Genomic DNA, 26,082 nt, shown 5'->3' with positions numbered 1-26,082 from the left:
CATGTTCTCATCCATATTTTAAAAATGTCTTTTTAATAAACTCCAATTATTTTTTATCCTTGTGGTTTGAATGGGACACCCCTGCCCCCAAATGTAGATCTTTGGCCTTCTGGGAGGAAGGAAGCCACTGGAAGTGACCTTTGAAAGTTTAAGCACTCGTAATACCTCAATTTGGCTCCCTTTGCTTCTTGCTGTGGTTGGAGATGCAAGCTCTCAACTGTCTCTGATGCCTCACCTTTATTCCACCATCATGAACTCTCACTCTCTGGAACCGTGGGCCAGATTAAACGATGCTTTCTTTTATAAATTGACTTGGTTATGGTGTTTTGTTATACCAATAGAAAAGTAATAAAAAAAATAAATAAGTAGTGGAGGAATAGGTACTTACAAGTGTTATTATTTGTCTGGGCCCCAAGCTGGACATTGGAGAAAGCACACAGATAAAGTGATAAGCAGACTGCAAGTTTCTAAGTACTTGAGCAGAGGATTCAAAAATTATAGAGTGGAAGGATTTTTACAAAGAACAAAGAAAGGTGATAGAACACTTGGCAGCAGAATATCAACAAGATAAAATAAAGTAGTATTTATTGTGCCTTCTTACCTTTCCCACCAAGCTCTCTTCTTGCCCTATTCCAAACTCCCCAGATTTTTACTTTACATAAATGTTCCCTTTGAAACTTGTTCTCATCACACAGCACAAATTCATTCTAGTTCCATGAAAGGAATTGGTAAGATCTGAGTCATAATGAGCATATTGGAGTCTTGTGTTGAAACACAGAAGCGTTGAGTCAGGACCCGAGGTAGAGGCCCAGCCCTCAGCAGATTTCCAGTATGGAGGGACTAGCCTTTATGAGCCTATGGTAAACAGGATAAGACAGAGTAGATTTAGAGCTAATTCCAATGGTGTAGACAAGGAACTCAAGGGAGGAAAAGTACAATTAAGAAGACACAGTTATTGCCCTGAAAATTATCAACTGCCCCCATGGATCCAGAGTAACAGCGCTAGTATGTCATGTTTAAGACCAAACAGAAAAACCCCACAATGTCTCTGCAAAGCTTTGACAAGCTTTCCCAACATCAGACTCCTGTACACTCAATTCTGAGAACACTCACATTCCGTACCACATAATTGAGCACCTAATTATATTTTTCCTAGTAATGCTTGCTGTGTTTTTTTCAGGATGGTTAGTCCTCTACTCCTACCAGATTGTAAATCCACTAAGGCCTGTGAACATATGTGGCTGCGTAGATTTGAATGAGACCTTTGAGATCCTTTTATGTTGACAGCTGCACAAGATGAAGACTGACAATTTGTGCCTTGCCCTAGTTCATACAGCCACTTTGTGTTTGGGAAATTTCTTATAATCTCACTTTCATTGGTGGAGAAAACAGTGACGTGTGGATCACCCCTCCCAGCCCCCCCCCCACTGGAATGTGATTACAAATTAGTGTTTAGTGTTTTCCCACCTTAGGTGAAATGTAAAACCCTGGAATTTTTGGTCTAGATTTTTAGCATGGTGAGGGCCAGCTACCATTTATTATTATTCCTTATTTTGGGCTAGTCGAGACTTGAATATAGAAAGGATAAGACTCTTTATGCCTATTAAATCCTCTCCTCTAAACAGGATGAGGCAAGTATGAATCAGTGGGTTTTAGAGGCTGATCAGATAAGGTCTGACTATGAATGAGAAGCAACAATTAGGATCTGACCTGTGTTTGACAGACCAGAGAAAGAAATGGGAGCATTACAAGAGGCTGAGTCTGGATTCAGAGGTGAGAATCCAGCAGGAGTGATGGCTTAGTGGTTAAGAGCACTGGTTTCTCTTCCAGAGGACCTGGGTACAAGTCCCAGCACCCACATAGCAGCTTAGAAGTGAAAATGCCATGCTGCAATGTAATCAGGCAGTGTCCAGCAGTCTATATTGAGTAGAACAGTGGCTTTTCAACCTGTGACCTGCCCTAAGGGACTCTATCTTACAGGTAGTGTTTGACTCCAGTTTAACTGCAAACACAGAGACAGGGTAGCTCTATACCTTTGGGGGCATAATAAATAACACAGATGGCCTAGTGCCATCTGCAGGACGAGACACAAACCAATAACATGTTACAGAAAGTAAAAAGGTGCAAATCTATACATTTATTAAAATAAATTGAGGCCAAAGGAACTTATGGGTACATTAAAAATAACACCAGACAAAACAAGCTCGAGAATTTATCAAGCACACCAGACTAAGAAAATGATGTAAAACACTTGCCTGCATGCCATGAAGAAGAAAGAGAACATATAACACCAGGACTGTGGTCCCTTACCCAACTGTCATTTGAACACCTGGTGTTTCTATCAAGGAGCGAACAAGTAGAGAACTTCCAACTCTAAAGACTTCGGTTGGAGTCAGTCCCCATTGAAGATGTAGCCTACTGACACTGCTGACTGTTCATCTGCTCACTAGTACATCTGAACCCAGCCCTGCTTTTCACCTCCATGGCCCCTACCTCACTTCTATCGCCCAACTAGATGCTGAGGTTAGGCTCAAACCTGAAACTCTGAGAACAGTGCCTACAGTAGCAACTTCTGGTGGCAACCAACTTGTTGCTTCTGCCTCTCAATGAGGCTTTGTTGAAACTCCTTGAACTTAATTAAGACCTCTTTAACCCTTTGTAGATAATTTAGTGCCTGATTCATGTCTTTAACCCTTTGTAGGCAATTTACTGTCTGATTTATGTGATCTGACAATTAATATTGGAATAGATTCCCTAATATATATATAAAGCCAGGCATGGAGGCATGTATCTGTAACTCCAGATCGGAGGGGCAGAAGCAGGCTGATCCCAGATAGGTCCCCTGGTTCAGTGAGAAACTCTATCTCCAAAAACATACAATTGAAAAAGATGGAAGAAGCCATCCAACATTGACCTCGGGCCAATGTGTGCACCCACATAGTCATGTGCACATTCATGTGCAAGTGCATACAACAGAGAGAGAGAGAGAGAGAGAGAGAGAGAGAGAGAGAGAGGGAGGGAGCTGGAATAAACAGAATCTCTATTTGCCTTGGGGAATAATCAAGGGAACTAGAACTGCTGGGAAAGAATGCTGTCTTCAGAACCAGAGTACATTGTTAGCTGATCATTATTCATTAAGTTCTGCTATTAAACACATATGATAATTTATGTTTCGGGCATACTGTATTCATGAAAGAATGAGTGAGAGATGCCTTTAACCCAGCTGGGAAACCTCAGTGTCTCAGGAGGCTTTGCCACCACTCAAGCTTTAATTAGAGAGGCCAGCTGGAACTACATACATACTCTTTGTAAAGTTACATGGGCTTTTGTAGACATTGCTGCCACCTGTAGCTTCTTGCTGTCAGCCATGATCAACCCTAATGTGTTCTTCAACATAGAAGCCAATGGTGAGCCCTTAAGCCGTGTCTCCTTTGATCTGTTTGTACACAAAGTTCCAGAGATAGCCAAAAATATTCATGGCTTTGAGCATCGGAGGAAAAGATTTGTTTAAAAGGGTTCTTGTTGTCAATAGACGAGTGCACTCTGGTGGAGACATCATCGGACATATGACAGAGATGGAGAGGGCATATCATGCAAAGCCTGACAGGACCTAGTACCCAGTCAGCAGCAAATGTTTACCAAACCTAAATGTTTCCCATTGCCTCATCTCTGCTGCCAAGAATGAGAGGTTGGATGGCATCACACAGCATATACTACTGTTGCTTAGCTTCTCTCACTCAGCACCATCATCTTGGAATCAATAAATTTCCCTCATGCCGTTGGTGATTTGAAATACTTAAACAGTATTACACTGTATGGTTCAACTTCCGTTTGCTTATTTCCTGCCTTTACGTGGTAGACATGGTTTTTAGAATCACGGTGAGGTTCTAACTTGCACTTCTTTAGCTAATGGAATCACAACATAACCTCGTAAGTGTATTGAATATCTGTGTATCTTTTTTTATGGTCTCATGCATATATAAGATGGACTGTGATTACATTCACACATACTCACCAACTTCTCTGTTATTCTCCTTTCCTCTCCATCTTAACTCCTTCTTCCCAGCATGTCCTCCAGCAGATATATCACTGAAGCAAATGGCAAATGCAACAACCATTATTAGCCAACTGCTCCTCAAGAAGGAATGGGACCTCACAGGACCTCCTCCATTCATGCCATAATGCTGAATGCCCCCTATCATATATAGGTGGCAATATTTCATGGCACTCCTCCTCAGCTCCTGGTTCTTATACTCTTGCTATCTGTCCCCACCCCACCATTACGGTGTTCTCCGGGCCATGGGGTTTGATATAGATGTTCAATTTATGGATGTGTTGTCATAAGTCATTATTCTCATCACATTGTCAACATATGAGTCTTTGCATTAGCGGTCACTCTCTGCAAAGTGGACCTTCTTAGCCTCACATTGAGAGTAGCATTAATAAATGAATATTTACTAGGAAGCTTTATAAAATGTCCATTTACCAAAACAATAGTAGTGCGACCCCCTATTGGGTCCATAGTCTCGGTAGCCCTAGGCTTTTGACTGAGTTTATAGCACTAGATGTTTAGTTACTCCCATGGAGCAAGCCTCAAATCCAATCACATCTTGGTTGGTTACACCAAGTATAGCTGTGCCACTGTTAAATCACTAGGCATATCTTCCCTGGCACACTGTTATTGCAGAAAGACCAGCCTACCACTGGTGAGATCATTGATGAATTTTCTTGCTCTTAGTTTATTTTTATGTTGCTGCAATAAAATATCATGACCAAGAACAACTTTATAAGGAATGAGTTTACTTGTCTTACAAGTCCCTGTCATAGTCCATCATCAGGGGAAGACAAGATAGGAACTCAAGCAGGGCAGGAACCTGGAGGCAGGAGCTGATGCAGAGGCTACAAAGGAGTGCTGCTTACTGGCTTACTCCATATGACTGTCTCAGACTGCTTTCTTACATACCCATGACCTCCTGCTTACTGATGGCAGCATCCACGATGAGCTAGGACCTTCCATACCAATCACAGATCAACAAGATGCACCCACAGACTTGCCAAGCCTATGGAGGCATTCTCCAAGCCTTGAGTCAAGTTGCCAAAAATTAACAAGAACACTCCCCTAGCAGCTCCTTCTGGCAGTATGAATGTTAGTCAACAGAGAGGGAGCTGCCCTCTGTGTTCTGCAAGGCTGGTATGCGATGCCTTCATTCTTACCATCTGATTTCGTGATCAACCAAGAGCAGTAGCAATATCCAGTGTTCTTTGGAGGGGGCCGTCTGAGACTTCTATGGCCAACAAATCATAGAAAAGTACCCCACACCTAACGCTGGGAGTTTTGATTTAAAAGTCTATGGCTCTGGGGACAGCATTATCTACCTATCATAGCTCTATTCAAAGATGTTGTATATTTATATTTATTATATTATTATTATTAAAATAATATCATTATATATCATATATCATCTATATACTATATTTTTATATTATATATATATGTGTGTGTGTGTATACTGTCCACCTCGATTTCCATGCTGTCTAGAATTTTCCTTATGTTTTGGCACTGGGAGAGGAATAGGCATCTAGGGCACCCAAGAGGTAAAGGTGACATGGTACATGTCAGCCGTGGCAACAGGCCTCACACTTGCAACCTCCTTGATTTCAGGTAGTAAAAATGAATCTCTAATTTTTTTTTTTTGTTAAAGTAGCTGTTGAGATACGAGTAAAATGAGCAGTATACTTTGTTATAATTGAGTTTTGTAAGTTTTTAATATATTATGAAAATAAGCCCTTCATTAGATATATAATATGAAATAAGTTCTCAAAGTCTCAGGCTTGATTTTCGTTCTATTGTTTTTCCATTTTTATTCTCTTTTAAAATTTTATTTTTTTCAGAACCTTACACGCAGCCCTAGCTGGCCTGGAACTTGCTATGTAGACCATTCTAGAACAGAAACCATAGGAGTCATCCTCTCAAATGCCTGGATTAAAGACATGTGTCAGTATATCTGGATAAATTTCATTCTCTTTGTCATTAAAAAAGAAAAAATTAAGTTTGATAACAAAATCAAATTTATCAAAATTTTCATTTTATTAATTATATTTTGTTCCCATTTTTGCCTCCTCCATGGTTAAAAAGATATTCTCTAATGAATTTCCCCCTTTTATTTAAATTTATGGTCTTACATTTAGGCTTATAATCTCTTAGAAGTAATTATCATATACAGCATAGATATGGACCAAAGGATCTGTGGCTGAGATGGCTCAGTAGGTGGGAGCACTTGCTGTGAGAGCAGGAAAACTCAGGGTTAGGGTTAGGGTTAGGGTTAGGGTTAGGGTTAGGTTTAGGGTTAGGGTTAGGGTTAGGGTTAGGTTTAGGGTGAGGGTTAGGGTTAGGGTTAGGGTTAGGGTTAGGGTTAGGGTGAGGGTGAGGGTTAGGGTGAGGGTGAGGGTGAGAGTTAGGGTTAGGGTTAGGGTTAGGGTTAGGGGGACGTGAGTGTAGATGCCAGCACCCAGGCGAAGACCTACATGCTGTGCACACACCTGTAACCCCAGCTCTGGAGTGGAGGGAGGAGAGGCTAGAGGATGGCTAGCGCTCACCCGCTGCCAGCCTAGTTCCAGGTTCAGCACAGACCTGTCTTGAAAGAATACAGTGGCTAGAGCTGAACACCTGACGTCCTCCCGTGGCCTCAGTGAACACCAGCACCTGTACTTGCACACACCATTGTGCATATAACACACACACACACACACACGTACACACACACACACATACACACACAAGATATGGAGCAAGATTTTCTTTGTATATGGACAGAAAATGTTTGCATCTACATTTACTGAAAAGACTCACCAGTAAATTGTTGGCTTATTTATTCTTTCTTGAAATATAGTTTTACTTTTAAAAACATAATTTAATTTTTTTGAGACGTGAGTCCTGTGTTTATATCATTTCCATCTTTCCCCTCCCCTCACTTCTCCTTTCTCCTCCAACGCCTCTCTAATTCATCACCTCACCTTCTATAACAACTTACTGATTCCATCCGGTGTTGATCGTATGTGCATGGGCTCAGAGTTAACCACTTGGAACTGAGTCATCTACCAAGGGACTCATCCTTGGAGCAATCAGCATCTCCTTGTTTCCACGGCCATGGATTTCCTGTAGCTTCTTATCTTGGGGTGAGGTCTTGAGAAATTTCGCCTATCCATGTGGACATGTCACCTGGACTGCTCATTTTACAATTCTTTTGACTCTGTATTTCCTATTTCAGCAAAGTTTTTGATGAGCTTATCTATCTTAGTGCCAATATCATCTTTTTGATTACTGGTGTTCTATAATTGGCTTAAAGTTTTTGTCTTTTTCAAAATTATTTTGGTAATCCTGTGCATACGCATATGGATTTCAAAATCTGTCAGTTCTACCTATAGGTCTTTTATTAGATCTCTAGACTTAAGTCTGCACTAAGCTTGGGATGAAAAGTGAGAGCCACTTAGCTTTTACTGAGTTTTCCTGACAATTAGCATGTCATCTCTCCCCATTTCCTTAAGGCTTTAATTTCTCACAGTAATACTATGGCAATGCTGAATTCTATCTCTATGGCCATTATTGGTTTATCAAAATATGCTTATGTTTACATTTTCTAATTCTGCCACCTCTTAAAATTGACAAAATACACCCGTTCTGGTAGTTTTGCTATGCAAATTCTTTAGGATTTTGCATAACCGACTATGGTACACTCACATCAGAACAGCTTTATTTCTCTCTAATCTCTGTACATTTTCTCTGTATATATTTTCATTCTTCGCTGACTAGAGCCTCCAGCACAATGATGATGTCAAGTACATATTATTTCTTCCTTCTTTAGTGTTAGAGGGAAACATCTAGTTCTGTGCTGTCAAATACACAGTTAACAGGAGGATTTTTGTAGGTCGCCATTATCTCGGAGGGAGTTTGCTCCTACCCAAGACCCTGCTCAGCCTGCAGTGTGCTCAGCTGAATGCTGGGAGCAGGCACTGTCCCTGACTTTGTGTAAGCTTGGGCTCATACACAAAGCACTGACAGCTCCTTATCAGACTGAGTAAAGTCTCTCCATTCCTGCTTCACTGAGGAGGCTTATGGGGGTAAATTATATCTGAGGGTTAATCAGCATCCCTGGATTTAACCATGGGGATTTTCTTATGGTGATAGGACCCGTTGCAATGATTTTTATCTATTTGCCTTATGGAGAGGATGAGGACCCTTGTGTAGATGGTTCTGATGCCTTTGAGACCCAGCAAGCAATAGATGAGTGATGCCTGGCCGGGGCCTTAGAAAAGGATTGGCCATTCATACACCATGAAGTTGCCTCTTCATCCATTCATCCTTTATTGGTGATAAATTCACAAAGTTGTAAGTGGTGCTTGCAGCCAGCTGGTGGTCACTTAGTTCACGAAGGTCTCAGCTAACGCAACAGCAAGCTATGGGAATAGCTCTGGGCCCGTATTACACCACTGAATTTCATCTTTAGATGCTTTTAAATTTTTTGTCCTTTTCTCCATGGGAAAAATATGAATATGATAAACACATATGTTGCTATACATACATTGACGATGGAAGCTCCCATATCCTCTGGCTAAATTTTCCCTTTGGTTCTCAGTTTGGAACTTCTTGAATATGACATATCTGGAGAGATGCATTTCCTTCAGAAGTTTTAGGGTGTTAGCACTGTTTTGGCAATGAGAATTCTTTGTGTCTACAACTCTTCTTCTACTCCAGCCCCGCCTATACTCCTAACATCTCCCACACATAACTACTATGTGGCGAGAGAAATGCTCATGGTCCGTTTTGTAGCTCAGAATGATTTGTTTCCAGGATATGAGTGACATTCAAATGTCATTTGAACCATCTTGTACTGATGCCTTTGGGATTTTGTTTTGGTTTATTTTTAGATATGCCCATTTTATTTTCCACGTTTCCCACCTGCAGATATGTATGTGTATCACATGTGTGCCTGGTGCCTGGCAAAAGCCAGAACATGGCATCTGATGCCCTGAAACTGAAGTTACAGAGGGCAGTGAGCTGCTACGTGGGTGCAGGGAACTGAACTTAGGTCCTCTGTAAGTGCTCTTAACTTCTAAGCTATCTCTGTATTCCCACAATCTACATTTCAGTATTACTACCACTGCTCTGGTGAAATGTACAGCCTGAATCAAGTGACTAACTGATAATATGATTTTTCTTTTTTTAGAATTAAAGGTATTTATAAATTGGAGACAGTCTAGATATTGTGTTGACATGTAATATTACTGTATCGATGCACAAGCATCCTGTGTATATTTAACAATATGTATAAATGTTGGAGGTAGCAGTGAAAATCACACTTACTGTTTTGTGAAGCAACACGAAACTTGTTTTAAAAAAAAAAAAAGACGCAAGCTGCTGCTGAACTCTCTCATACAGCTGAAGTGGAAGTTGATTCTGGAAAGGCCATTACGGGGGTAATTGCCCAAGAAAATGTTTTTCTTACACAGGAAATTAAAGGCAGAGAAAACATTATTAAAAGTAAAAAATTGTAGACTTTCGCATCTGCCAGGACACGTGGCATTGCTTGAACTCCTAATGAAAGTAATACCGAAATTGAATCTCACTTAAATCCAAAATTTAAGTTGCATTTCAAGGGGCACAGAACCTTGAATGAAAAAGGTAAAAATATCAAGATGTTTTTTTTTTTCAAGATGTTTTATACAGTGAGATTCTCCCTTCCTGAAATTACATTTTTAAAAGTTAATGCCTCCTCCCGCCCCCCAAAAAAGGTAAAGTGACAGGTGTATTGCTTATATTAAAGGAAAGATCAAAATGTTTAGATTGGTGCTTTTAAAAAATCTGGTGATCCACCCAAATTCACCATATGTATCTGATTCTAGAAGCTGGATATGATTTTATATATATATAAAGTTCCTGTCACAAACTCTTACTCTTGAATTCTTAGCAAAATGGGGAATTATCCACATAGTACTATAGATGTGCTTGTGAATAATATATGTTGGGTGTGTTGTGTAGGTAAAGTGTGAATGTGTATATTTTAAGAGAAAAATGAGCCAAAATTAAAAATGTTAACTGGACAACATTCTTGACTGTCTTAATTACAGTGATGTCTCGTTTGAATTAATTTGGCAAATAATCAACTTATGTTTCTCTTTGGTCTATAGCCTGCAGTCCTGCAGATTCTAATCTTGAGGTGCAGCTCTACTGAGGGCACAGCTTCTCCATCCCTGCATTAATTTATAGGAATAGTGATTATACTCTGTCAGGCAGCTAGACAGTCTTCGGACAAGATGTCATCCACATTCATTAACAGCTCATTTATTCGCCATTATAAGTTTTGCATAAGTGAATTTTTCCAGATAACCAAAATTAAATCCGTGACATTTTACTTTAGCCATGTTGATGGAAAGGGCTCAAATTCCCTCATTTCTCACATCAACTATCCTTATGAAGATGCCAAGTGAGTCCAGACTATCTTGAGAAGGAAATGTTGGTATCTCATGGGTGGGAATTAGACTAAGATGTGAAATTTAAATGATGTACAATGGAATGACACTATTGCAAGACATGTAAAGAAGAAAACTGTGACTCTATAATGCTAAATAGCAAAATAAAATGCAAAGCTAAATCCTGCTTCATCCCAGTGGCTGTAGGATGTGCGTAGAAAGTATGGGCCATGACAAATTATTAACAATGTTCCCTTCTGAAGAGTAAACTAGAGATGAATTTTGATGTATTTTTCTCAGAATTTATTATTTACACAAGCATCTTTTTACTGTTAGGATTTTTTCCCTCAAAGACACTTGGTTTATAACTTATACGAGAAATGTTACGTGAATATGTTTTTGTTTTGATCCCAGATTTGGGAAATGGAGCTGCTTCAGGTTGTCCACTGCATCTGACTGTGATTTGCCTTGTGCTCTAACAAAGTCGTGATTTTGCCAGGCAAGCATAGCTTATTTGGAATCCTGTGGACTCTACAAAGGGTAAAACAAAAATGCTAGAGCCACAAGAGGTGGGTGGCTGCTGCTTTCTCTGCTGCTGCTCCCCCTGTTGCTGCCCCTGCTGCTGCTACTTGCTGTTTGCTTCTGCTGCTGTTGTTTCCTGTTTGCTGGATTTCTGGGAACTTGACACCCCTAATTAGCAGGAAGTAGTCCAAGGATATCGACATCCCCTTTCCCCTTAACCTTCTTTCTCTCCTACCTACTGTTGGGGGAGGGGTTGAAATAGATAGGGACAGCGTAAGGAGGTAGATAATAAAACCCAATAAAGTAGCCAAAAAGTCTGGCCACAGTCCCTTATTACCCTGCATCTATTACATTTTTAAAAACTTGACTACATGAAGAATGATGATCAGAACATTCATTTTTACATGACATTATTCCCGAGGGTATTTCCATAAAGAGACTGTGCTTGAAGTGTCTCATGGTAAAAGCCATCTTATAGCTTTCTCCTTCCCCGCATTTATTACTTTTGTACTCACTTATCACAGAGGCAAAGAGGTCTTCTAGGGGCTATAACACAGACACCTCAGCTGAGAGCTGTGGTCCACAGAGCAAAGTAAGAAACATGATGCTAGTTACTCTTCTTGTCTGAGTAAACCCTTCAGGTCAAAATGGATGGCAAAGGGCAGGCATTCTGTGATTGATTGACTGCCCACATTAACCATAAGGCTGGGGATGAAGTCCAAGTTGTGTGACACGACCTATGATGTCTGCTAACAGCCAGGTCTTCCCTCGAGTTCTTCATGAACCAGCACTTTGGCTAAAATGCTTTGTGCTTATTTCTAAAGGAAACATCTTTAACCTTTGTAGTCATTGCGACTGAGTGACACACAGTGGTAGGTAGTGTGGTCCCTTGTTTGACCATAATGGAGACTATTATAACTACCAGTGTATGAGGCTGCAAGTGAACAATAGATCCTGGAGTGTGCTCGGAAGTTTTCTACGCATCTTCCTCTTAATTAATTCCATGGACAAAATACTTACATTCTTTGTGCCTTAATTTCTCACCTGCAATAGATGCTAGTATTAGAATCTATCCTTATAAGGTCTCTGAGGGCATCAAAGGTGTTAAATCCAATACTATTTTAATACAGTTCCTAAGACATTTACATAGCTAATAAATATTATTAGCGTTTACTTATGATTCATAATTAACATAACTCTGAATGTAAGTATTCATAAAGTCATAATGAGTCAAAAAATACCATATGACAATAGGCAATGTGTCCTGGAAGGTGCAGAACAGGCATCAGAAAACTAGAGTCTGAAGGCCAAATATGGCCCACTGCCTCTTTAAGTAAATAAAAAGTTATCGGAATCTAGCTTCACCACTCTTTCCATATTCTCTGCACTTCTGTCCTGCTGTAATGGAAGAACCAGGCAGTTGCAAATTAGCAACAAGTCCAGCCTTAAACACTGCCTGTTCCTGTATAGAAAAGCCTGCCATCTGCTTGGCCTCAAAGAGCAGCCAGGGAAAATGTATGACACTTGAGAGAAATCCAGTATTTGAAGAAGTAATGAAGGAAAAGGCAGTCTGAGGAATGATTCTGAGTCACTGCTTAGCCAGAAAAGAAGCAACAGTAATATGAAGAAGCCAAGTGAGCACCCCTGTCAAGAGAGTGTCGAGCAGCGCCAAGACAGACAGCAGGTGGCTTATTTGAGGACAAGAAGGGATCACATCCAAGAGAAAGAGGAAAGGAGAAAAGGAAAATGGAAGTAAAGTTCTTACTATGCACTACAGACAACAAGGAAGACAATCTTCATTTTGTATAGTCTTTTGAGATAAAGCAGTAATCAACTACTCACTCCAATTAATTAGTGGTGCTCCATCCAAATTGTTAAAAAGCATCACGGATGGTGATGCCAGCGGGGCTAGAGAGATGGATGGCTCAGTTGCTAAGAGCTCCCTCTACATTTCCAGAGCTCTTCCAAGCGCCCACATGGAGTGGCTCACAACACCTGGAACTCCAGCTCCAGAGGATCTAATACCTGCTTCTCACATCTGTGAGCACCCACATGAACACGCATACACACAGAGACTCAAGCACACACATACATATACACACACACTCACACTCATACACACACTTGCACACACACATGCATAGGCACAAATACACAAATGTACACACACACTCACACACACATGCACAAGTGCCCACACATGTGCATCCACACATGCACACACACTATGTGATCTAGGCGTACACATATGAAATACAAAAATAAATTATATTTTAGAAAAGAAGGTTGGTGCTAGTGATAAATTGACTAAGTCTCAGAAAAATGAAAGCAGGAAACCAGCATAATTTTGCTCTCTGCCAAACAAAACTTGGTTGCAAGCACCAGAGACTTACATGACGACAGAAGCTCATCAACAAGACTGTGGAAGTTGTTCTAAACTAGGTGACAGTCGCTGCTAAGATGAAGACTAACGCTTATTCCCATGACAAAAGTCACATAAACTCTCAGGCCAAGCTACTTTCCTGAGGATAAACTCTCATTCCATCACTGCAAGGCTCTGCCTCCAATCATTTCTCCTTGCTAAGGGTTGGACATCAAGTGAAAGTACCAAAATGAACATCCAGACCCTACCCTTAATTGGAGGATAACCATATCACGCTCAGGTGGAAGAGAGTAAGGACCAAGCTGCTTGGCAACCTGGTCTTCTTCTAATTAGAACTTCCCAAATCCCCTGAGCCTTCATCCAACCAGTCACAAATTCGAGGGGTCAAGAGTGGGAGTGTATGTTTGAATTCCAATGCTACTCTTATGCAACCCCAATTTCCCACAGAGTCATCAGCATTCCTCTTCATTTGGACTGTGTGCGCTCTTGTCTCATCAATCTTTGGTAAAACACCGAGGGGTACACAGAGCCACTTACACGTTGAACTAAGCTACAGGAGTCAAAGCAGAGCTATTACCAGCTGCTGTCTCCAGAGAAGAAGATTGTTTCCATGTGCTGTACTCTAGCTTGGTGAGCAATGGATACCTGCTTAGATATTCATTAGATTCACTCAGCACTTGTGAGATTTGGTCGGTATAGCTTCTGTGGTCCCATCATTGTCAGGATGCACGTGGGAGAGAGGTATACAGAAGCTTTGCATTGTTGCTGAGATGGTTGGACCCATCCAAGGTAGCAAGGGATGGGAGGTTGAAATGAACTAAGTTTAGACCACAGTATCATTTCTGTTGGACTCAGAGCAAGAAGCACAAGCTGAGGATTTCCTGGGGTGTATTGTTGCTCATCTTCAAACTGGGGCAGGGGGATAATGATGATGCATTTAATAATTATTGACCTTGGATACTTGGTAACTTGTAAATGTGGCTTTACCCCTGTGGCCCTCTTCTACTACTTAAATCCATATATAGTTACAGAGGATAAAATGGGCTGAAATGAGGCAAATTCATCCAGATGTTTAGATTTGCTTTCTTTGAATGGTAAGAGTACATAGACTTTGTTGTCATCATTTGCTTTGCAATCTTTTTTTTTTCCTAAAAAGTCTATGTGTCCTTACAGAGTGGAACAAATATGAAATAAATTACATTACACTGGTTTATTTAATTTCTTCCAGCATATTTGAAGAAAAAAAAGAAAAGAAAAAGAAAATTAACTTATTTCCTGATATGACAGATGGATGTCTGGCAGCTATATTTTAAAAATGATTTTAATAAATGAGAGTAGGCAAAATAATAACATTTTTCTGGCATTTAAACCTAATATAAATGAATAAAAAGGCGGCCTTACCTTAATGAAATATTTCAGCCAAAAAGTCATTCATTTTTATTTGTTATGTGAATAAATAAATGTGATTCTGCCCCAACTCCTCTCATTAATTCTATTTCTGTTTTCTTCCCTGCCATTTTACATTTCTATTTCTTCCCTTCTCTGACTTTATTGTTCACTTCAAACAACAATCATAATTGTTCAAGTACATAAAATAAAAATGTTTGCTCTTGGAAGTAATGGTCTTAGCATGTTGTACATTAATTTCCCATCTTGCTCTCTACTCATAAATTACAAATGTGTAAATTGCTCTATGTAGTTCATTAAAATTAGGTAGATACTTCTAATTCTACAAATAGGTGCTAATTAGGACATATTTGCAATTAATGTAATTTTTTTCAAAATGTCTATGTTACCCCCCAACATTTTAAAAGCACATTTCTCCATATACAAACACTGAGATGTGTATCTTAGGCCATTATAAGTACCGTAAGTACAAAGATTGTATCAAAAAACAATTTGTACTTTTGCATTTGCAATTTTCTTGGTCTATTATAAACAAATGCACTTTTTATAGAGCACATTTAGATGCATTATTTCCATGCTTAAAAATGTACTCTTTTTAAAAAGAGCATTAAGAGAAATGCTAATGTAACCGTCTTGTAGATTTCACTTGGGCAAGGGGTGAATCAGCTGAAGAATGGAAATGCAAGCAAAATATCCTTACTGCACTGACAAGATGTGCTCCCAGCACTACAATCCAGAGAGTGAGCGCTTGCATAGGGTAGATACCTTAAGTCTCTCATTCCTGGGGTGGCTGATAGATCTTAGCTTTCCTGCCAGTCATTTATTCCATGGTTTTCTATTCATTATACCAAACTACCCTAACTACCCTCATCTCTTTTATTGCTTGATGCCACACCAGTCATTGCATTCCTATCCTCCACCATGCCAGTGGGCTGACTTCCATATCTCAGAATCACTATTTTGTCTCTTCCTGGTACCTTCTACCTTCTGTGACCTCATCAATCCAAGAATTCAGTTGCTGCTACAGTTTTTAACCCAAGCACATCACAGTTGAGAAACAAGAAGACATCTTATGGCTTTCATTTTAAAGGTTTCAAAATGTACAGATTTTCCCCCTCCATTAATTTTGTTCTAAACCTGTTAATGCCATCTGGGATTCTTTAAGTCTTCTCCGTCAGCATTTATGGTTTGAAAAATACCCCAACGTGCCTCGTTGTTGGCTGTTGAGAGAATTGATGCTCTGTTCTTTGTTCTTCTGTACCACTTGAGAGGCATTTTTCTCTACTTACAAACACAGAGACTGTGGTATTTTTAATGGATGAGAGGACTGGGAAAGTAGCCTTGACACAGAAGCAAATTAAACAAAAATGGAGTCTCGCTAGGCTGTTGGCATTGGCCGGATCCAGGGAATTGGTAGTACTCCTTCAGTACAAATCATACACACATCCCAGGCACATGCAAACACACAAACTGCAGAGCTCCACCATGTATCTGCTAAGTTATAACTCAGCCATCTCCACAAGAAAGGGATCTGGTACCTCAGCAGTAGTAAATGAGTTTCCTGCAGGTTTAAAAAGCTGTTCTCTGATCCGAACTGGGGTGCTTGAAGAGTTCCGATAATGAAATGAAATGAATTTTCGACTATTATAGAAATGCTGTTCCCCAGACCCAGACAGACATTTCCATTGGTGCTCACACAGCAAAAGAGTTTGTCACAGATGCTCCCTTCTCCAAAGATGTCTTCTTGTTGTAGTTCAAGTATCTGTCTTTCTGAGTAGGTCCTTCTAAAGGTTATCTACATCTGAGCATCAGAAGGGGTGCTCAGCCTGTGTCCTCTCTGTCCCTGAGGACAACTGGAGTGAGCACTTCCTTCAACAGAACACCCTTCCAGAAGAGCCATGAGCTTGCAGGAGGTCTAAAGGCTGTGCAAGGTGGGTAAGCAGCAGCCCAGCAGCCCACCTGGATACACAAGCACACACATACCCATGTCTGAACTATTTCAAGAATTTCCTGATTGGAAGGAAATTCTAAGTTTGTGCCAACACAGGAAAAAAAAAAAAAAAAACTGCACTCGGAAGAGTGCAGACGGCAATAAGAAGGCAAAATGCCAAACTGAGAAAAAAAAAACAAAACTCTGCAATAATGCAGAGAAAGGGTCATTATTATTTTTTACTGAAATTGATCTTTTCCTCTAAGAAAAAGTAAATCTCCTGTCCCTTCACGACTTAGTAACTCACCAAACATATTGGCTAATATGCACATGAAAAATAAATAAATCTATAGTAATCATAGACAGAGTGTTTGTAAATTAAAGCAATATCAAATTTTTATTTGTTTCAAATTAAACAAAATACTTACTGCTTATGTAAGTAGCAATTATTTTTTAGTATCTGATACACTGTTTTAGAAGTCCATTTATTTTATACGTAGGATGACAACAAAGATATTAAGAATGTGGGGAGGCATTTGTTTTATTAATCAGTCACAGCTCTAAAAGCATAAACGTAGTTGTTTTTAAACATATAATGAACAAATTTGTAAGACAAAGCTAGAAGAACAAAGGTCCAAATGTTTATTTTATGAATTAGAGACTTTGCCTTTTTGTTTTTTTTTTTTTTTTTTTTTTTTTTTTTTTTTTTTTTTTTTGGTTTTCATGAATTTGTTGTATTTGATTCACTGAGCACCATTTTCTTTTCTTTTTTCTTTTTTTTTAATTTCTTTATTCAGATTACATCTCAATTGTTATCCCATTCCTTGTAGCCTCCCATTCCTCCCTCCCTTCTGCTTTCATCCTTGTCCCCTCCCCTATGTCTGTGACCGAGGGGGACCTCCTCCCCCTGTATAAGCTCATAGGCTACCAAGTCTCATCTTGGTAGCCTGCTTATCCTTCCTCTGAATGTCACCAGGCCTCCCTACCAAGGGGATGTGGTCAAATATGGGGCACTAGAGTTCATGTCAGAGTCAGCCCCTGCTCTCCACTCAACTGTAGAGAATGCCCTGTCCATTTGCTAGATCTGTATGGGGGTGCGATGTTTACTGCATGTATATCCTTGATTGGTGCAGTAGTTTGAGCAGAACCCCGGGGCCCAGATCTGCCCATCACAATGTTCTTCTTGTAAGTTTCTAGGGTCCTCTGGATCCTTCTATTTTCCCCATTCTCCTATACTTCTCTCACCTCAATTTCCAATAGAATGTCCTCACATCTATCCCCATTTCCTGATAAGGAGCACCATTTTCTTTAAGCCAACTTGTACATGAAGTGCTTTATTTACCCTTGCACTTCAGAGTGTATCTTCCTGCCCTTATTGACTTGCTAAGAGATTTTACTGTACGGTTGCTTGAACAATTTTCAACCCCACCTGTATTAAGAAGCACATAGGCTAGAATTTTCTGGCTATGACAAGCCAAGTCTTTTTATGTGAGCTATGAAGAGGTGAGCAATAGACGGACTGCAGCCTCATTGCTCTGCCACTAGATTTGATGAAAGGGACCATAATCTTTATTTTCCCCAGGGTACGTTGTGTTTAAAATCATCAGTACATCATGGCATTGTGTTATACAAAATGACATTGTAGTTTTAGAACGCATGCTGAACTTCGAACTATGTCTTTTATTCCTGTGCTGGGTCTCTGAGCATTGCAAAGTCCTGAGGTCAGACTGAATTTCACTGTACAGTTGGAGTGAGGATGGCACCTGTGTCCAACTGTATAGAACTCTGCAATATTGTGTGGTGTATATCTCCAAGACTGAGGAGTGCACCTGGCCTAATAGACAATAACTCATGCAGAACATTGTTATGCATATAAAGATGGATCCTTCAGTGTTTTTCAAGGAAGTCTAGTATGAACTTTACTCACCTAGGTGCACACTTGTGACCCATTGCTAATCCTTATGCCAGTAAATAGTAATGCCGTCAATTTAGAGGAAGTATTCCCCCACCCCCTCTCCTTCCCTCCCTCCTTCCCTCCCTCCCTAATTCCCTCCCATTGTTCCTCCATCCCTTTCTTCCTCCCTCTCCTCTGTCTCTCCTTTCCCTTTCTTTCTTTCTCCCAGGATAGTCTCAAACACTTCTCTGTGAACTTACTCCCCTCCAGCCTCAGCCATCTTAATATTGGATTCCTGCCATAAGCAGGAATAATAAGGCCCATAGGCTAAGGCAGTTACTATTTGTTCTGCAAACTGACAGCAATAAAGCTTTCTATCTTTCTAATTATAATAAATTCTAATTATACTAAAATAATAATTTCACTTATATAAGTGATTATTAGACCTGGTTTAGGTATGAATGTGAATTCTGACTTTTCATTTGTCAGTGGTTGTTCTCCTAGGTGTGTATGTTCAACATATGTACATTGGATAATTTAGGAACACTTTTGTTAATTTTTACAAGTCTCTGAGATGATAAGAGTTCCATCATATTACAAAGAACAAAGAAACTAACTTTTCCCAGAAGTTAAATAACTGCCTAGTAACACAAAGCTAAAATGTGTGCAAACCTCAGAAACATACTTGTATCTTCACTCAAACTCCACTCAGGACTAGATGGCATTTGAACAGTGACCAACCTCTCTGGACCTCTTTTATGCCCTTGATTGCCTCTGTCTCCAGAAAGCTACTTAAATCTCTTATATTGCAATAGCTTATAAGACACATAGACAGGAGCTGACATTCTTTTTTACACTCTTAGATCCACACTGGGGGAGCTACCATTTCAGCCAACATCCTGCTACATGAAGCGTAAGTGATGATAGAAACTTGTCATGTGACTGACTTTCCAAGCTCCATGGATCCCGTACATTTACTTCCATGCTTTTCGTCGAACCGTCTGAAACCAAAGTCAAGTTAACTCACTAAGGAATTGGAATGATGTGTATATTCTATAGAAGACATCACCATGCAGACTTCAGTAAGTGGTTTGGTTTTATGCAAATTATATCTTAGTAAGTGAAAATTTAAAAGTCAGATTTTGTCATTCAAAGCAGGAATTGTTCTTGATATTCAGTAGTAAAATTCGTCTTGAAAGCAAAATTTAGTAAATAGTCTTGTTTTCTTTTGTTTTTGTTTGTATTTCTTTTTTCTGCTAGTTTCCATTGATTTGACCTATTGAAAAATTGGCAGTCTCAAAAGTTTGAGGCTCTGGAACATATTGGCACAGGAGACAACTTCCTGAACAGAACACCAACGGCCCAGGCCTTAATGTCAACAATTAATAAATGGGACCTCATGAGGCTGAGAAGCTTCTGTAAGGCAGGAGACACTCTCAAGAGAACAAAGCAACAGCCTACAGACTGGGAAAAGATCTTCACCAACCCTACATCTGACAAAGGTCAAATATCCAAAATATATAAAGAACTCAAGAAATTAAATGCCATCAAACCAAATAACCCAATTGAGAAATGGGGCTTGGAACTAAACAGAGAATTCTCAACAGAGGAATATCAAATGGCTGAGAAACACTTAAAGAATGCTCAACCTCCTTAGTCATCAGGGAAATGCAAATCAAAACAACTCTGAGATTCCATCTTACACCCATCAGAATGGCTAAGATCAAAAATTCAAGTGACACCATATGCTGGCAAGGATGTGGAGAGAGAGGAACACTCCTTCATTGCTGGTGGGAATGCAAATTAGTACAGCCACTTTGAAAATCTTTCTGGTGCTATCTCAGAAAAATGGGAATAGGGCTTCCGCAAGACCCAGCTATTCCACTCCTTGGAATATACCCAGAAGATGCTCCAGCACACAACAAGAAAATCTGCTCAACCATGTTCATAGCAGCCTTATTCATAATAGCCAGACCATGGAAACAGCCTAAGTGTCCCTCAGTAGAAGAATGGATAAAGAAACTGTGGTACATTTACACTATGGAATACTACTCAGCTATTAAAAGCAAGGAATTCCTGAAATTTGTGGACAAATGGATTGAGCTAGAAATGATCATAATGAGTGAGTTAACCCAGAAGCAGAAACATTCAAATGGTATATACTCACTTATATCTGGACACTAGCCCAAGGGGCATGTCCCATGAAAGCCTTCACTTACCAGGAAACTGGGACAGAGGGGAGGACATCCTATTGGGACTCTAGATGAGAGAAGCATGGGAGAATAGCAAAGTAGAAGGATCCAGAGAATCCTAGAAACCTACAAGTAGAACATTATGATAGGCAGATTTGGGCCCAGGAGTCCCACTCAAACTATGGCACCAGCTAAGGACAACACAGGCCATAAACTTCAAACCCCTATCCAGATCTGGCCAATGGACAGGACATTCTCCACAGTTGAGTGGAGAGTGGGGTATGACTCTCACACATGCTCTGGTGCCTCATATTTGACCATGTCCCCTGGAGGGGGAGACCTGGTGACACTCAGAGGAAGGATAGCAGGCTACCAAGAAGAGACTTGATACCCTATGAGCATATAAAGGGGGAGGTAATCCCTTTCAGGCACAGTCATAGGGGAGGGGAGTAAGGGGAAAATGGGAGGGAGGGAAGAATGGGAGGATACAAGGGATGGGATAACCATTGAGATGTAACAAGAATAAATTAATTTAAAATAAATAAATAAATAAAAAAAATACTGAATGAAAAAAGGTTTGAGGCTCTACTATGTGCAAAGCATGGAGGGGAGTCACAATGTAAAGACATGGGAGACTGAAGAAATGAGAAATACTAGGTAGGTTGATGGAAGTCCCAAGTAGAGGAAGTCTTGGGAAGATACCTCCAAGTTAAACCTTACAACAATAGCTTAACAGAAAACTTAAAAAAGCAAGCCAGGGTTGGCTCCTATGGAAGTAACAACTAAACATATTGTGGAGATCTAGAAGTTTCCTGGTACCTAGGGAGGGTACAGTTCACCAACAGAATCGTGAGTCAACACAAGAAGTGGAACAATTGGGCAAGTAGAGTCAAAAGACAAAGATCAGAATCTACAAAAATGAATGCCAGCATGATGTTTCAAAAGACTATAAGACAACCAAGTTCTCTAGTGGACAACCATCTGGGGACCAGACTATCACCACAGAAACCTGTGAGTATCCCACAGACATCAACACACACAGAAAATAGGAAAAATAATACATCACCAATAATTTATTCTCAAGAGCCCAATGTATCCAGTAAAGTTATCTGAACCTAACAATTCTGAGACACCGCTCATTGCAGACATAACATTAAAACTAAGTACTGCCCCAACTCCAGGCACAGCACACTGTAGTCCCAGTACTAAGGAGGCTAAAGCAGAAGGAAAGAAGCTCTAGGCATGCCTAGACTGAATTGCAAGAGGATATCTCATAGAAAGAAAAGAAAGGGGAGCAGAAGGAAAGGAAAGAGAAGGGGAGAGGAGGAAGAGAAGAGAGGAGAGGAGGGAAGGGGAGGAGAAGAGGGGAGGAGAGGAGAGAGGAGGGAAGGGAAGGGAAGGTGAGGGGAGGTGAGGGGAGGGGAGGGAAGGGAAGGGAAGGGAAGGGAAGGGAAGGGAAGGGAAGGGAAGGGAAGGGAAGAAAAAGAGACTATTTAGGAGCTTGGTCTTTGTCATTAAATTGCTTACTATGCAAGCATGAAATCTTGGTTTGGATCCCTAGCACCCACATAAAAAGTGGGGCATAGCACTGATCATCTATAACCCCAGTAGTGAAGATATAGAGGCGGACAGATTCCTGGAGCTTGTTGGTCAACCAGCCTAGACAACTTGCTAAGTTCCTGGCCAATTGTAGCCTCACTAGCCTTTGTGACCAGCATCTTTGTCAGATTACCTAAGCCCACAGTGCTTTCCTTCCATGATGATGGTCTCTGAATGGCGTCCACTCGTCATCCTTCCCTTCAAATCCATCCGTTTGTCTCTCAGTAGACAGGTGTTAATTATTACTACACGCTGAACTCACAAGGGTTGAAGCCAAAGCCACTCACTAACATGAGCACCCGCAGATGATGTTCTACCTTCTGGAAGCAGAGGATCACAAAGCTCCTCCCAGACTATTCTCCTCTGTTTTTTCCATGTGCAGCTTATGAAATCAACCAGTTCTCAGTATGCAGGAAATCTGAACTGGGCTCCTTTTAATGTGTTGGTCATGTTTCACTAAGCAAACTGTAAATGTCTCAAGATGAGAGACTGGTTGGTTTTACATCTTTCACGCCTCATGGAAAAAACACTGGGTACTTTTATAATGCTATCCATTGGCTCACCAATTTCTTGGCCAAAGAGAAAAGAAATGGCAAAATTTGCCAAGACGAGCTCTCATTAGACTCTGTCTCATTTCCATTTACCAACTTCCCTTCAAGTAAGGTCATAAATGTGAATATATTTTTATTTTCTCAATGATATCCTTTTGGTTCCTGTATCCTGCCCAAGTTGGATTTATTTACATTGTTCTGGGATGAAATTTAGTCTGCACAACCTTCCCTTCTGGTAGATTCCTAAAAATTTCCTTGTGCGTAATACCGTTCCTTTCAGCTATGTTTCAGCACAGGGCTTTCTTTGTTCAGAAGAATTCTGATACCGTCTCCCACAGCTGGACACAGCCCATGCAGGAATGTGTCCGGCACTTGTTCAGAAAGGGGGATACTGTGTGGTTTCCAAACCATCGTGGCATAATTTGAGTATAGAGACATTCCTGTGTTAAAAAGATGTTTATTTCCCTCATGCCAAAGCAGCAGCAAAGCTGAACCAGAAGCAGCGGGAATGTAGAGGGGACTGCACTTGCTTTAAGCAGCCAAAGTGTGGCAGCTCCGTATACCAAAGCAACCTACTGTTCAACATTGATTGACTATTAGCATATTATAATTTAACCTCATATTGCAAAGATTCTTCATGTAAATTGTTTAGAAAAATCTGTAAGCAATTATTGTTAATAACAAGCAATTTGCAGCATCCGGAGATCACAAAACCTGTTACAAATGAGTAAACAATATCGCTCAAGCTCAGCCATCATGGGAGGGACACAGTGTGAAGTTAAGAAGTCTGATGAAGACTCCACTGCCACAATAGGGGACCGTGAGGCTGCAAGAGGCTAGAGGTCAGCTGAATTCACACCCAAAACATGTACATTTCTGAAACCACAGCAAGCCCTTCCTGCTGCCTTCACTCCTTTGTGTTTCTGTATCATTCCACACCAGGGTCTTCTTTGTGATTCATTACCCTTTGAAGAGCAGAGCAAATATAATGAAAGGCACCACAATGGATGGCTGGAAATGGTGGGATTTGAACACCTGTGTGAAAGTAATGAACAAAAGAAAACTAGGGAAAAGCAATTATCCCCCAAGAAACGGATTATTTTAATCAGTATATAAGTGAGTGTTGTTCATGTGGGCTCCAAAGAGCCTTCTTTCTTCTCTTTGCTCTCTCTGTCAACAGATCTCATCTGAAATTAGTTCCAAGTTAAAGAAACAAAGACATTAGAAGGAAGGGAGGGGGGAGGGCGGTGAGGAGCACCTTTAAATTCACAGAGACAAAAAGGGATGCTTTGATTGCCTTTTGCAGATTTTTCTAAAACCCTGCAAGGCAGATAGTTGCACGTGTCGGGGATAGATGATGGCCACAGGACACGAGGAAATTCTCTGGGGGAGCTCTTAGAACAACAAGATTGACAGTTTATAACAATGGCTACTGTGCATGCGTCACTCTGGGGTGGGACCTTTCCCATTCCACACAAAGGAAACTGCTGTAGGGTCCACTGGCATTTCTTTTCATTATAAGCCATCCCAAGAATCAGGAGGTGAAGAACTTTTCTCTAAAGTGTGTCCCATTGTCTGTTGTTTGCTGAATGCCAAGGTCCCTATCATAGATTTAGACTGGAGACTTTTCTTCCCAGACTTCTGATCCTCCTGCTTGCTCCTGGACTGATTTCTTTACTGTACCTGTGTAATCTCATACAGGCAATTTTTTTAATGCCCACTTATCTTACAAACGAGATTGTTCTTAAGCCAACCATCCTGAATGAGGCTCTCTGGATCTATTCAGGCCAACCAATATTATCCAGTCCATCAAACAAGGGGAAAGGAAGAGAAGTGGTCCTCATGACAGAAGCCTGCAGCATTCCTAAATATAAACTGTCTAAACATGTCTGCCCCTTGCATGTGGCCCTGACAGGGGATACCAGTTTGGTTTCTATTTAACTATTCAAGGGAGTTTTCTTGTGTCTCTAATTATGAGGCCAATTCTTCAAAGTTGGAAACTATCCCCTTAAGTTATTCAAAGCACGTAAGCATATTTCAAGACTTGTTGTAACTGTTCCTTCATAAATATTTTTAAACACTCCAGCAATAAAAATATCCCTATTGATCACACTCTCATGTTCAGAATTAGACTTCTACTCTTTTGCTCTAGTGTTTAGGGGGGTTGGTTCTTTTAGGTTTTATTTTATTTTTTTAATGCTTTTTGAATCTTCTACTTTTATTTATTTTTTTTAAATCACACACACACACACACACACACACACATACAACACACACACACACACACACACACACACACACACACACACAATGTATCCTGATCATATTCATGCCCCCTGTTTCTACTTCCAACTCTTCCCCCAGGGCCCCATATCACGTCTCCTTCCCACCCTTCCTCCCATCCTTTTATCACTAATTTTAACCCATTTAGTCTAGTTAGAGCAGTTCATAGGCACACATGTGTGGTGTCACCCACCGGGGCTTGGACAACCTCCCAGTGGCCACACTCCAAGAAAAGTGACTCACCTTCATGCCAGCAGCTGCCAACTACAAACAGCATCTCACCTAGGGTGGAGCCTTAGAAGGCCCTCCCCAATCCATGCTGGAGTTTGCAACTGGCTTAGTCGTATGCAGATAGTGTGTAGGCTGCCTCTACCTCTGAAACAGCCATGTCAAGCCCAGAGGTCTGCATTTCACAGCACTCCTGCCTCTTACATTCTTTCTACCCCCTCCCCCATGATGCTACCTGAACCTTGGAGAACGGGCTTCACACGGATATCCTATCGACAGATGAGCCCCGACAGTCACTTACTGTCAGCACCTGGAACAGTGATGCACGCTGCTCTGCAGTAACCACTGCCTACTGCAACAGGAAGCTTCTCTGACCAAGACTGAGAGCAGCCCAAGTCTACGGGTAAAAATATAAATATATAGAAGGAAGTATGACAACCATGAAAGCTAGGCAGCAGAGAAAGAAGATTCTTGGTTAGTTTGAGATTGATATCTCTGTGTCCTGCAACCAGGGTGGGTGGTGTCTTCAGCATCAGAGTCTTACTATCTAGCTGTGATGGGCAACCACGAGTACCACAATAGGCTATGTTAGTGTTACATCTATGACTTCTCTCACTAGTAACCCA

The sequence above is a fragment of the Acomys russatus genome, chromosome 20 (genome assembly GCF_903995435.1).
Source record: "Acomys russatus chromosome 20, mAcoRus1.1, whole genome shotgun sequence".
Lineage (NCBI taxonomy): Eukaryota > Metazoa > Chordata > Mammalia > Rodentia > Muridae > Acomys > Acomys russatus.
Note: the sequence above shows the minus strand (reverse complement) of the source record.